This window comes from Zingiber officinale, chromosome 2B (genome assembly GCF_018446385.1).
Source record: "Zingiber officinale cultivar Zhangliang chromosome 2B, Zo_v1.1, whole genome shotgun sequence".
Lineage (NCBI taxonomy): Eukaryota > Viridiplantae > Streptophyta > Magnoliopsida > Zingiberales > Zingiberaceae > Zingiber > Zingiber officinale.
Genome location: NC_055989.1, coordinates 539,463 through 549,609, shown reverse-complemented (window position 1 = coordinate 549,609; position 10,147 = coordinate 539,463).

Here is a 10,147-nt window from a genome sequence, read left to right as displayed (position 1 = left end):
CAGCTGTGTCCCAATCGATCTACTGATCGATCGGGACCTCTGGATCGATCCACTGATCGATCCAGAAGCTTTTTGTTCGCTGGGAAAGGTCTGGATCGATCCACTGATCGATCCAGCACTTGGTTTTTGCCCAAAACCAAGTCCCAAACCTCTCAAACTAACATCCGGTCAACCTTGACCTGTTGGTTCATCATGCCTAGCATCTAGTCACTCCCTTGACCTGCTAGGACTCCCTCACCAAGTGTCCGGTCAATCCCTTTGACCCACTTGGACTTTTCTTTCATGCCAAGTATCCGGTCACTCTCTTGACCTACTTGGACTTTTCTCCATCATGCCTGGCTTCAACCACCAGGACTTCCAATCTGCCTAGCTTCACTCACTAGGACTTTCACCTGGCTTCACTCACCAGGATTTCCTTCTGCCTAGCTTCACTCACTAGGGCTTTCACCTGGCTTCACTCACCAGGATTTCCTTCTGCCTAGCTTCACTCACTAGGACTTTCACCTGGCTTCACTCACCAGGATTTCCTTCTGCCTAGCTTCACTCACTAGGACTTTCACCTGGCTTCACTCACCAGGATTTCCTTCTGCCTAGCTTCACTCACTAGGGCTTTCACCTGACTTCACTCACCAGGATTTCCATACTGCCTAGCTTCACTCACTAGGACTTCCTCCTGCCTAACATCCCGATCAGGACTTCCCAGTCAAGTATCCGGTCACTCCCTTGACCTACTTGATTCTTCTTCAATCAATTATCTTATTGTCAAACATCTAAACCCAAACCAAGACTCAGCTTGGTTAACCAGGTCAACCTTGACCTGAGGGATATTGCACCAACAATCTCCCCCTTTTTGATGTTTGACAATATCACAATAATACTTACAATTCAACATATAAGTTAGGCTAATCCCATAGCCTCATCCTTCATGCCACTAGGTAATGAACACATAAGTTAAGCTTTTCATTTTCCCCCTAAGAGGGCAAACTCCCTCTAGGTAATGAAAGTCTAACTTACTCCCATTTACCGGTCCTTTCATTCTCCCCCTATGACCTTCCTCATAGGTAATGAAGGCCTAAACTTAAACCACACATTCTCCCCCTATTGGCACACATCAACCCATCTTTGGGAACACTTCAACCCATGCCCCAATTTTGGTTACACATCAACAAATCCAATTGTTGACGACTCTCCCCCTGAAGAGTTGCTCATCGTTGTTCACAACATCACTCGTTGTGATCAACACGATAATGAAGGTCCCATACCCTTCATTTATCCTTAACTTCTCCCTCAATTTAGACAAATACCCAACCTTGAGCATTTTCTAACCACTTGAGTTCCCACTTGAAACAATGAGGATATCCACTCCCCATTTCAAGTTCAAAAGCTCATACATGAGCATTTTCTTTAAAGAATGTTAACCACCTTCCAAGGTTCATGAAAAATAATTTTCATGTCTTTAAAGAGTCCCTCCCCCTAAAGACATGGTGGTAACTTCTGTCATTGCACCAACAATGACTTGGAATTCCTAAACCTTTAGGAAACTCAAATTTAGAAGTTTTGAGGTTCAAATATTCAAAATTTGAAACAAACCTCAACCTAAACTTCAACGAAGTCTTCCTTAACCATTCCATCCTTGTTTTCAATACGAAAACACCCTCTTTATGTATACAAATGTATTTTACGGGTTTGGAATGGTTACATCGACTCAAAGAGGTTCAAAGATGCTGAAATCAGACCTTCCCAGCCAAAATCAGCAACTTGGATCGATTGGAGTTGGGTTCCAATCGATTGAACCTTTCTGAATCGATCCACTGATCGATTCAGACTTCCTGGATCGATCGGCTGATCGATCCAGCGAGCTTCTGCTCGCGAGAGAATTGCCTTCTGAATCGATCCACGGATCGATTCAGGCACTCCAATCGATCCATGGATCGATCGGAGCTCTGATAGTTGCTGAAATTCCATTTCAATCAACTTCAGAAACCCCTAGAAAATTCTACAAAAATCCAAAAATCATGAAAATTTGTGTAGACATTATTTAGGGTATATACTATCAAGGAAAAATAGTTTTCTATGAAAATACTTCATATTTTCAGAGATTGACACAAACTTGAAAACTTGCAAAAATTTTAGTGTTTTCTTCAAGTTTGTGTCTAACTATTCAATGGTGATTACTATCAAAAGATAGCCTTCACCAAGGTTTTCCAAAATCTTTTTGAAAACATTTTCAAAACCAATATCCCACCATGTTCCTTGGGCTTAATGCACATGACTTGTACATTAGCCTTCTCAATGATGGGAAAACACATAACTATGTGTTTTGATGAACTTAAAACTCAAAAGAATGCACTAAATCAACATATTGAGTTTTGTTCATCATCCTAACATCTCACTTGTATCTAATGTGCACTAAAACACATACAAGTCATCTTATAGGTCTTTGTGAGATGTAGATTTTGGTTTTGCCCTAATCTAGGGATCATGCATATCTATCTAGGCATTTTAGAGATATTAGACATCCACCTAGGATGTCACTTGTTAATAAGTGTTGTTCAATGTCATTTGTCCTTAATTACAAGGAATTAAACTAATGCATGATAATGTTATGGCATACATCAAAATAAAATAACTTTCAAAAGAAAGATTCCTATAACTACATGATGTATGAATGTCATGACATGATATTTTCGGATTTTTCATAATAAAACATGAATGCAAAAATAGACATGATGTCATGGCCTATAATGGGCAAACAATCATGGCAAGATTTAGCATAAATACAACATACCTAGATTAACTATCTAAGTATCCTTAAAATCTTAGCTAAACTTACAACTTAAACCTAGATTGCCCTAAAGTGCTTCAAAAGAATGCCAAAGCCTAAATTGGCATTTCTAATTCCCTTGATTGATGTATGCCACTTAACAATTAAGCATATCCTCAAATGTTGGCATATTTCATTTTTCCACAACAGTAGCACCTTTAAATTAAGGCCCGGATCGCCTTAAATTTCCTAAGAACATACCAAAATCCCAACTTGGTAGTTCTTATGAATTTCCCAATATGTGCCATTTAAGATTAAACTCAATTCTTCCACCATTAGGCACATTTTACTCTTTCAAGGAGTAAATAATAATTCCATTTCATTTTCAAAGGTTAACAAAAACCTTGAAAATGCTCCTTGAGTGTCAATTTCCTCAAAGTTGGGTTAACTACCCTTCTAATCGGAGTTGACACTCTCTAACCCATCTATGGGGTAGAGAAGATGCTCCTAGGAACCCAACACCTATTGGTGCTCCTTGGATGCTCTAGGTACTCACTAGGGATAACTTCCCTAGATACCTTTCTAGTGACCTTGTTTGGCTTCTTAGAAGCCTTGGTCACATTTTCTAGGTCAACTCTAGGGATAGCCTCCCTTGTGACCTTGTTAGTGACTTTCTTAGACTTCTTAGAAGTCTTAGTCACTTTGGTTGCAAAAATACTCTTAGGGATGACTTCCCTAGTATTCTTGACTTGACCACTAGACCTAGGGTTTGTTCCATAACTATATGGAACTCTATGGTAAGAGGGAACATCCTTCTTAGCCTTTGGTTTGTATCCCAAACCTCTATGGCCGTTGGATGACCTTTGTGCTCCTAGACCTAGGTTTTGCTCATTTTGCCCTTTTAGGATATCTTCCATCCTTTTTAGGGTCTTTTCCATTTTATCAAGTCTTGACCTCAAGACTTGATTTTCTATCATTAAATCCTTAGGTTTTGGTCCATGAGCATTTTTGGTCTTAGGCATGTATCTATTATCTTTAGTGTTTTTGCCCAAGTGACTATCTACCTTTCTAACCTTAGGTTGGATAGTTTTGGCATGTAGGACCACATGCTTTTCCTTAAAGCCCTCATGCTTTCTATTCTTATGGTAAATTGCATTAAAATGATAAAAGTTAGAACTATCATGTTTTTTACCATAATGTAAAGAGGTAGGCTCAATAAAAGATACCTTCTTCTTTACCTTGGAGGCTCCCCCTTGACTAGTGCCTCCTTGAGCTTTGACCACCTTCTTCCCCTTGGGGCATTGACTTCGGTAATGCCCCTTTTGATTGCAAGAGAAGCATATAATATGCTCCTTGCTCTTCTTTGTGTTGGGGATGGTCTCCTTGGGCTTCACCTTGCCCTTTTGTGTCACTTGGCCCTTCTTTTTGGCTAATTTAGGCACTTGCTCTTGTAGTGCCCATGTTCCCTACATTCAAAGCATATAATATGATTTTTATTATTAATTGAAATATTTATACCTTCGCTTGTAGGGGTGGCATCTTTTCCTTTGGATCCGGAGGTAGAAGCTTCCTCTTGATCGGACCTTGATTCTCCTCCATTTGATTTTTCTTGACTTGTGGAGGTAGAATCTTCTTCCTCCTCTTCGTCTCTTGACCCGGATGTAGAAGCTTCTCCTTCTTCTTGATCCGGCGTCACCAAGGATTGCTCCCCCTCAATCCTAGAGGTGGAGGCTTCATCATCTTGAATATGAAACAAGGAGTATGCTCCCTCCTTGTTCCCTTCGTTGCATTCCCTTGAGGATGAAGCTTCTTGGATTTCCTCTTCTTCGGAGGTTGAGCATCTCTCAACCTCGGAGTCCTCCTCTTGGTCTTGCCCCAAAGAGTCACCCTCTCTGGATTCTTCATGATCTTGTACAGTGGAGGGGATCTCTTCATGAAGCTTGGCCAATTTGCTCCATAATTCCTTTGCATCTTCAAATTCTCCAATTTTGCAAAGGATGGTGCTTGGCAATAAATTGACCAAAAGTTTGGTCACTTTGTCATTTGCCTCGCACCTTTGGACTTGCTCCGAGCTCCATTTGCTTTTCTTGAGAAGCTTGCCCTTGGAGTTTGTTGGAGCTTCGAAGCCTTCGATTAGAGCAAACCATTGCTCTATCTCCATCATAAGAAAATTTTCGATTCTTGATTTCCAAGAATCGAAGCTTGTGGATGTGTACGGTGGAGCCACCCTTGTGTCAAATCCAAGTCCATCTTGGAATTGCATCTTGAAGTTGAGCTTGATAAAATCTTGAACTTGAAGAATTTGCTCCAAACTTCTTCACCCTCTAGCTTTTCTTGTTACGCTTGACCCTTCCGGCGATGATTCCGGTGAAGAGCAACCTTGCTCTGATACCACTTGTTAGGACCAAAAGTAGCTAGAGGGGGGGTGAATAGCTCGTCGCGTTCGCTCGATGCTCGGCGTTGCTTATTCCTTCAAAGATGTGCAGCGGAAATACAAAGAACAAATCACACAACGCTAACAAGGTTGGTTTACTTGGTATCCACCTCACAAGAGGTGACTAGTCCAAGGATCCACACCTACGCACTCACCCTCCACTAATAAAACTCTCCTTTATGGTAACTACCAAGGGCGGAGAAGCCCTACAAGACTCAGTACAAGAAGAGAGGGAAAGGATACAAGAAATACAAGCTTACAAGCTTACAATGAGTACAAACCCTAACCCTAGCTTCTCTTCTTGACTTTGATCCGCCTCTTGACTTGGAAGAGCTTCCAAGAACCTTCAAGAACTGGCGATCTCGAGCTTGAGAAGAGCTGTGGAGGAGCTGGTGAAGATCTGAAATGAATCTGCGAAGAGATACCAAAGGAATCGTGCGCCTGCGGCCTTTATCGACGCCAACGGTCGGATCCCGATCGATTCGAATGTTCCCAATCGATCGGGGAGGCTTTGGATCGATCCATGGATCGATCCAGAGCGCCTCTGTGCTCTGGGGAAAATGCCTGGATCGATCCACGGATCGATCCAGCGCTTATCGCGCGAAGCAGCTGCGTCCCAATCTATCTACTGATCGATCGGGACCTCTGGATCGATCCACTGATCGATCCAGAAGCTTTCTGTTCGCTGGGAAAGGTCTGGATCGATCCACTGATCGATCCAGCACTTGGTTTTTGCCCAAAACCAAGTCCCAAACCTCCCAAACCAACATCCGGTCAACCTTGACCTGTTGGTTCATCATGCCTAGCATCTAGTCACTCCCTTGACCTGCTAGGACTCCCTCACCAAGTGTCCGGTCAATCCCTTTGACCCACTTGGACTTTTCTTTCATGCCAAGTATCCGGTCACTCTCTTGACCTACTTGGACTTTTCTCCATCATGCCTGGCTTCAACCACCAGGACTTCCAATCTGCCTAGCGGCTGCGTCCCAATCGATCTACTGATCGATCGGAACCTCTGGATCGATCCACTGATCGATCCAGAAGCTTTCTGTTCGCTGGGAAAGGTCTGGATCGATCCACTGATCGATCTAGCACTTGGTTTTTTGCCCAAAACCAAGTCCCAAACCTCCCAAACCAACATCCGGTCAACCTTGACCTGTTGGTTCATCATGCCTAGCATCTAGTCACTCTCTTGACCTGCTAGGACTCCCTCACCAAGTGTCCGGTCAATCCCTTTGACCCACTTGGACTTTTCTTTCATGCCAAGTATCCGGTCACTCTCTTGACCTACTTGGACTTTTCTCCATCATGCCTGGCTTCAACCACCAGGACTTCCAATCTGCCTAGCTTCACTCACTAGGACTTTCACCTGGCTTCACTCACCAGGATTTCCTTCTGCCTAGCTTCACTCACTAGGACTTTCACCTGGCTTCACTCACCAGGATTTCCTTCTGCCTAGCTTCACTCACTAGGTCTTTCACCTGGCTTCACTCACCAGGATTTCCATACTGCCTAGCTTCACTCACTAGGACTTCCTCCTGCCTAACATCCCAGTCAGGACTTCCCAGTCAAGTATCCGGTCACTCCCTTGACCTACTTGATTCTTCTTCAATCAATTATCTTATTGTCAAACATCTAAACCCAAACCAAGACTCAGCTTGGTTAACCAGGTCAACCTTGACCTGAGGGATATTGCACCAACAAATCTTGCGAGAAGGTTCCTGCTGGTGATCTTCTCACTGACGGCAAGAATACCTCCTATTTTTCTTCGCTGCAATGATGTATGGTTAATTTATTTTGTACAATTCAATTATAATTCCTACATGGCCACCACAATCGCCGATAGTAGCTACCTACGGTGCCAGATAGCAAGTAGTTGTCATTCCCTTCTCTTGATGTCTTCGACTTACTTTGAGCCGCTGGACACCAAGATGAGTCGTGGGGTTCTCCTTCCTTTGGCTAGTACTGTTGCTACTCGGAAAACCTAGAGGTTCCACTGTACAAAAATTTTGTACAAAGGTCTGAACCTTTTCCTAGCTACCATGTGTTCTTTTAAATTAAATTTTGGATCGCCTGCGGAACTTAACACGTTTGATCCAAAACTTAATCTATTTGTTCTTTTAGGTTTTGACTTGGATCTCCTGCGGAACTTAACACGTTCGACCCAAGTCACCTTAAGTTATTAATTCCATTAAATATTAATTTCCATAATTGGTTCCCAGTACTGACGTGGCGAGGCACATGACCTTCTTGGATATGGGAGCAACCACCACCGACTAGACAAAACCTTTTATGGAAAGCTTATTTAATTTCCTAAAATAACTTTAGGTTAACCGAAAAGAACAATCAAATCACAAGGAAAAGAAAAACAAAAGAACACTATATCGAAAACAAATTCGAAACTCTAGAATCATATGCCTCTTGTATTTAGTATTATTTCCAAAAATAACTAGTATGATGCGGAAAGAAAAAATACTAGTTATACCTTTTATAAAAACCTCTTGATCTTCTACCGTATTCCTCTTCTAACCTCGGACGTTGTGTGGGCAACGATCTTCCGAGATGAGAAACCACCAAAGCACCTTCTCCTTTCTTCAAATTTCGGCCAAGCACAAAGCTTCCAAAAGATGAAGATCTTTTCCACCAATCAAGCTCCAAGGGATGTAGGCTTTCTCTCCTTCTTCCTCAAGCTAGATCCGGCCACCAATTAAAACTCCATAAGCATGAAGAGGTTCGGCCACAAAGAGAAGAAGAAGAGAAGAAGGAAGGGCCGGCCACATCACCAAGGAAAAGAGGGAGAAAAATAGAATAGATCCGTTAGCCTTGAAGCCTCCTCTACCCCCTCTTTTATAATCCTTGATCTTGGCAAATAAGGAAATTTTAATAAAAACTTCCTTAATTCTTTTGCCATTGAAAAGGAAAATTTATTTAATTAAAAATAATTTTCTTTCTCAATTTTATTTGGCCGGCCACAGCATAGCTACAAACAAGGAGAGTTTTAATTAATTAAAACTTCCTAATTTGTCTCCAGAAATTTTTAAAATTTCTCCAATAATTTAATCCCTTCATGATTGGTTTATAAAAAGGAAATTTAATAAATTAAAATCTTTCTTTTAAACATGTGGATAAAAAGAAAGTTATCTCTAAAAATTAAAATCTCTTTTAATCTACAAATAAGGAAAGATATCAAATCTTTTCTCAATCTTTTGTAGAAACTAATAAAAGAGAATTATTAATTTTTTAAACTTTCTTTTAAATCATGAATATGGTTAAAAAGGAAAGTTTTCTTAAAATTTAAAATCCTCCTTTAATCAACAAATAAGGAAAGATTTCAAATTTTAAACTCTCTTTTAAACATGTAGATGATTTACAAATAAGGAAAGTTTTTACCAAAAATTAAAACCATCCTTTTAAACTACAAATAAGGAAAGAAATTAATCTCTTCTCTTAATCTTTTGTAGAAAGTTATAAAAGGAAATTTTTAATTTTTAAACTCTCTTTTAAAATCATGATATCCACATAAGAAATAATTTTAATAAAAATCTTTTTAATATTCTAGTGGTCGGCCACCTAAGCTTGGGACCCAAGCTTTGGCCGGCCACCTACATGACTCATCCACTTGGCCGGCCCTAGCTTGGGTTCCAAGCTAGCTTGGCCGGCCCCATTGGATGGGTAAGAAGGTGGGTATGCGGTGGGTATAAATCTCTATATACTAGAGGCTACGATAGGGACCGAGAGGAGGAATTGGTTTTGGTCTCCCGATGAAATTAAGCATCCCGTGTTCGCCCCGAACACACAACTTAATTTCATCAATAATAATTCATTCCACTAAAGAACTATTATTGAACTACCGCACCAATCCCAAATTACATTTTGGGCTCCTTCTTATTATGAGTGTGTTAGTCTCCCTGTGTTTAAGATAACAAATGTCCACTAATTAAGTAAGTTACTGACAACTCACTTAATTAATATCTAGCTCCAAGAGTAGTACCACTCAACTTCATCGTCATGTCGGACTAAGTCCACCTGCAGGGTTTAACATGACAATCCTTATGAGCTCCTCTTGGGGACATTCTCAACCTAGATTACTAGGACACAGTTTCCTTCTATAATCAACAACACACACTATAAGTGATATCATTTCCCAACTTATCGGGCTTATTGATTCATCGAACTAAATCTCACCCATTGATAAATTAAAGAAATAAATATCAAATATATGTGCTTGTTATTATATTAGAGTAAGAGCACACACTTCCATAATAACTGAGGTCTTTGTTTCTTTATAAAGTCAGTATAAAAGAAACGACCTCTAATGGTCCTACTCAATACACTCTAAGTGTACTAGTGTAATTATATAATTAAGATAAACTAATACCTAATTACACTACGACCTTCCAATGGTTTGTTCCTTTCCATTATGGTCGTGAGCTACTGTTTATAATTTATAAGGTACTGATAACATGATCCTCTGTGTGTGACACCACACACCATGTTATCTACAATATAAATTAATTGAACAACTACATTTATCATAAATGTAGATATTTGACCAATGTGATTCTTATTTCTAGATAAATGTTTATACCAAAAGCTAGGCTTTTAGTATACACTCTAACAGACGCGTTCTCCGTAGAGGGAACAGTAGGCGTCGGGTCGACCTAGGGTTTCCGGTCGGAAACCCGAAGTCAGACCCGGACAGTTCGAAAGCTGTCAATTCATTTGTTTACATATTATCCATTTTGCTCTAACTCTATTTTGCAGAAGACTAACCTTTTTGTGCAGGGTTAGAAGTGACCGGGATCGGTCGACCGAACCTTGGGATCGGTCGACAGAACCCACAAGCCAGCAGATCAGATCTCCAGAGGTTGGACCGGGCTCGACCAGGGGATCGGTTGACCGGACCTCGTGATCGGTCGACCGAACCTCGTGATCGGTCGACCGAACCT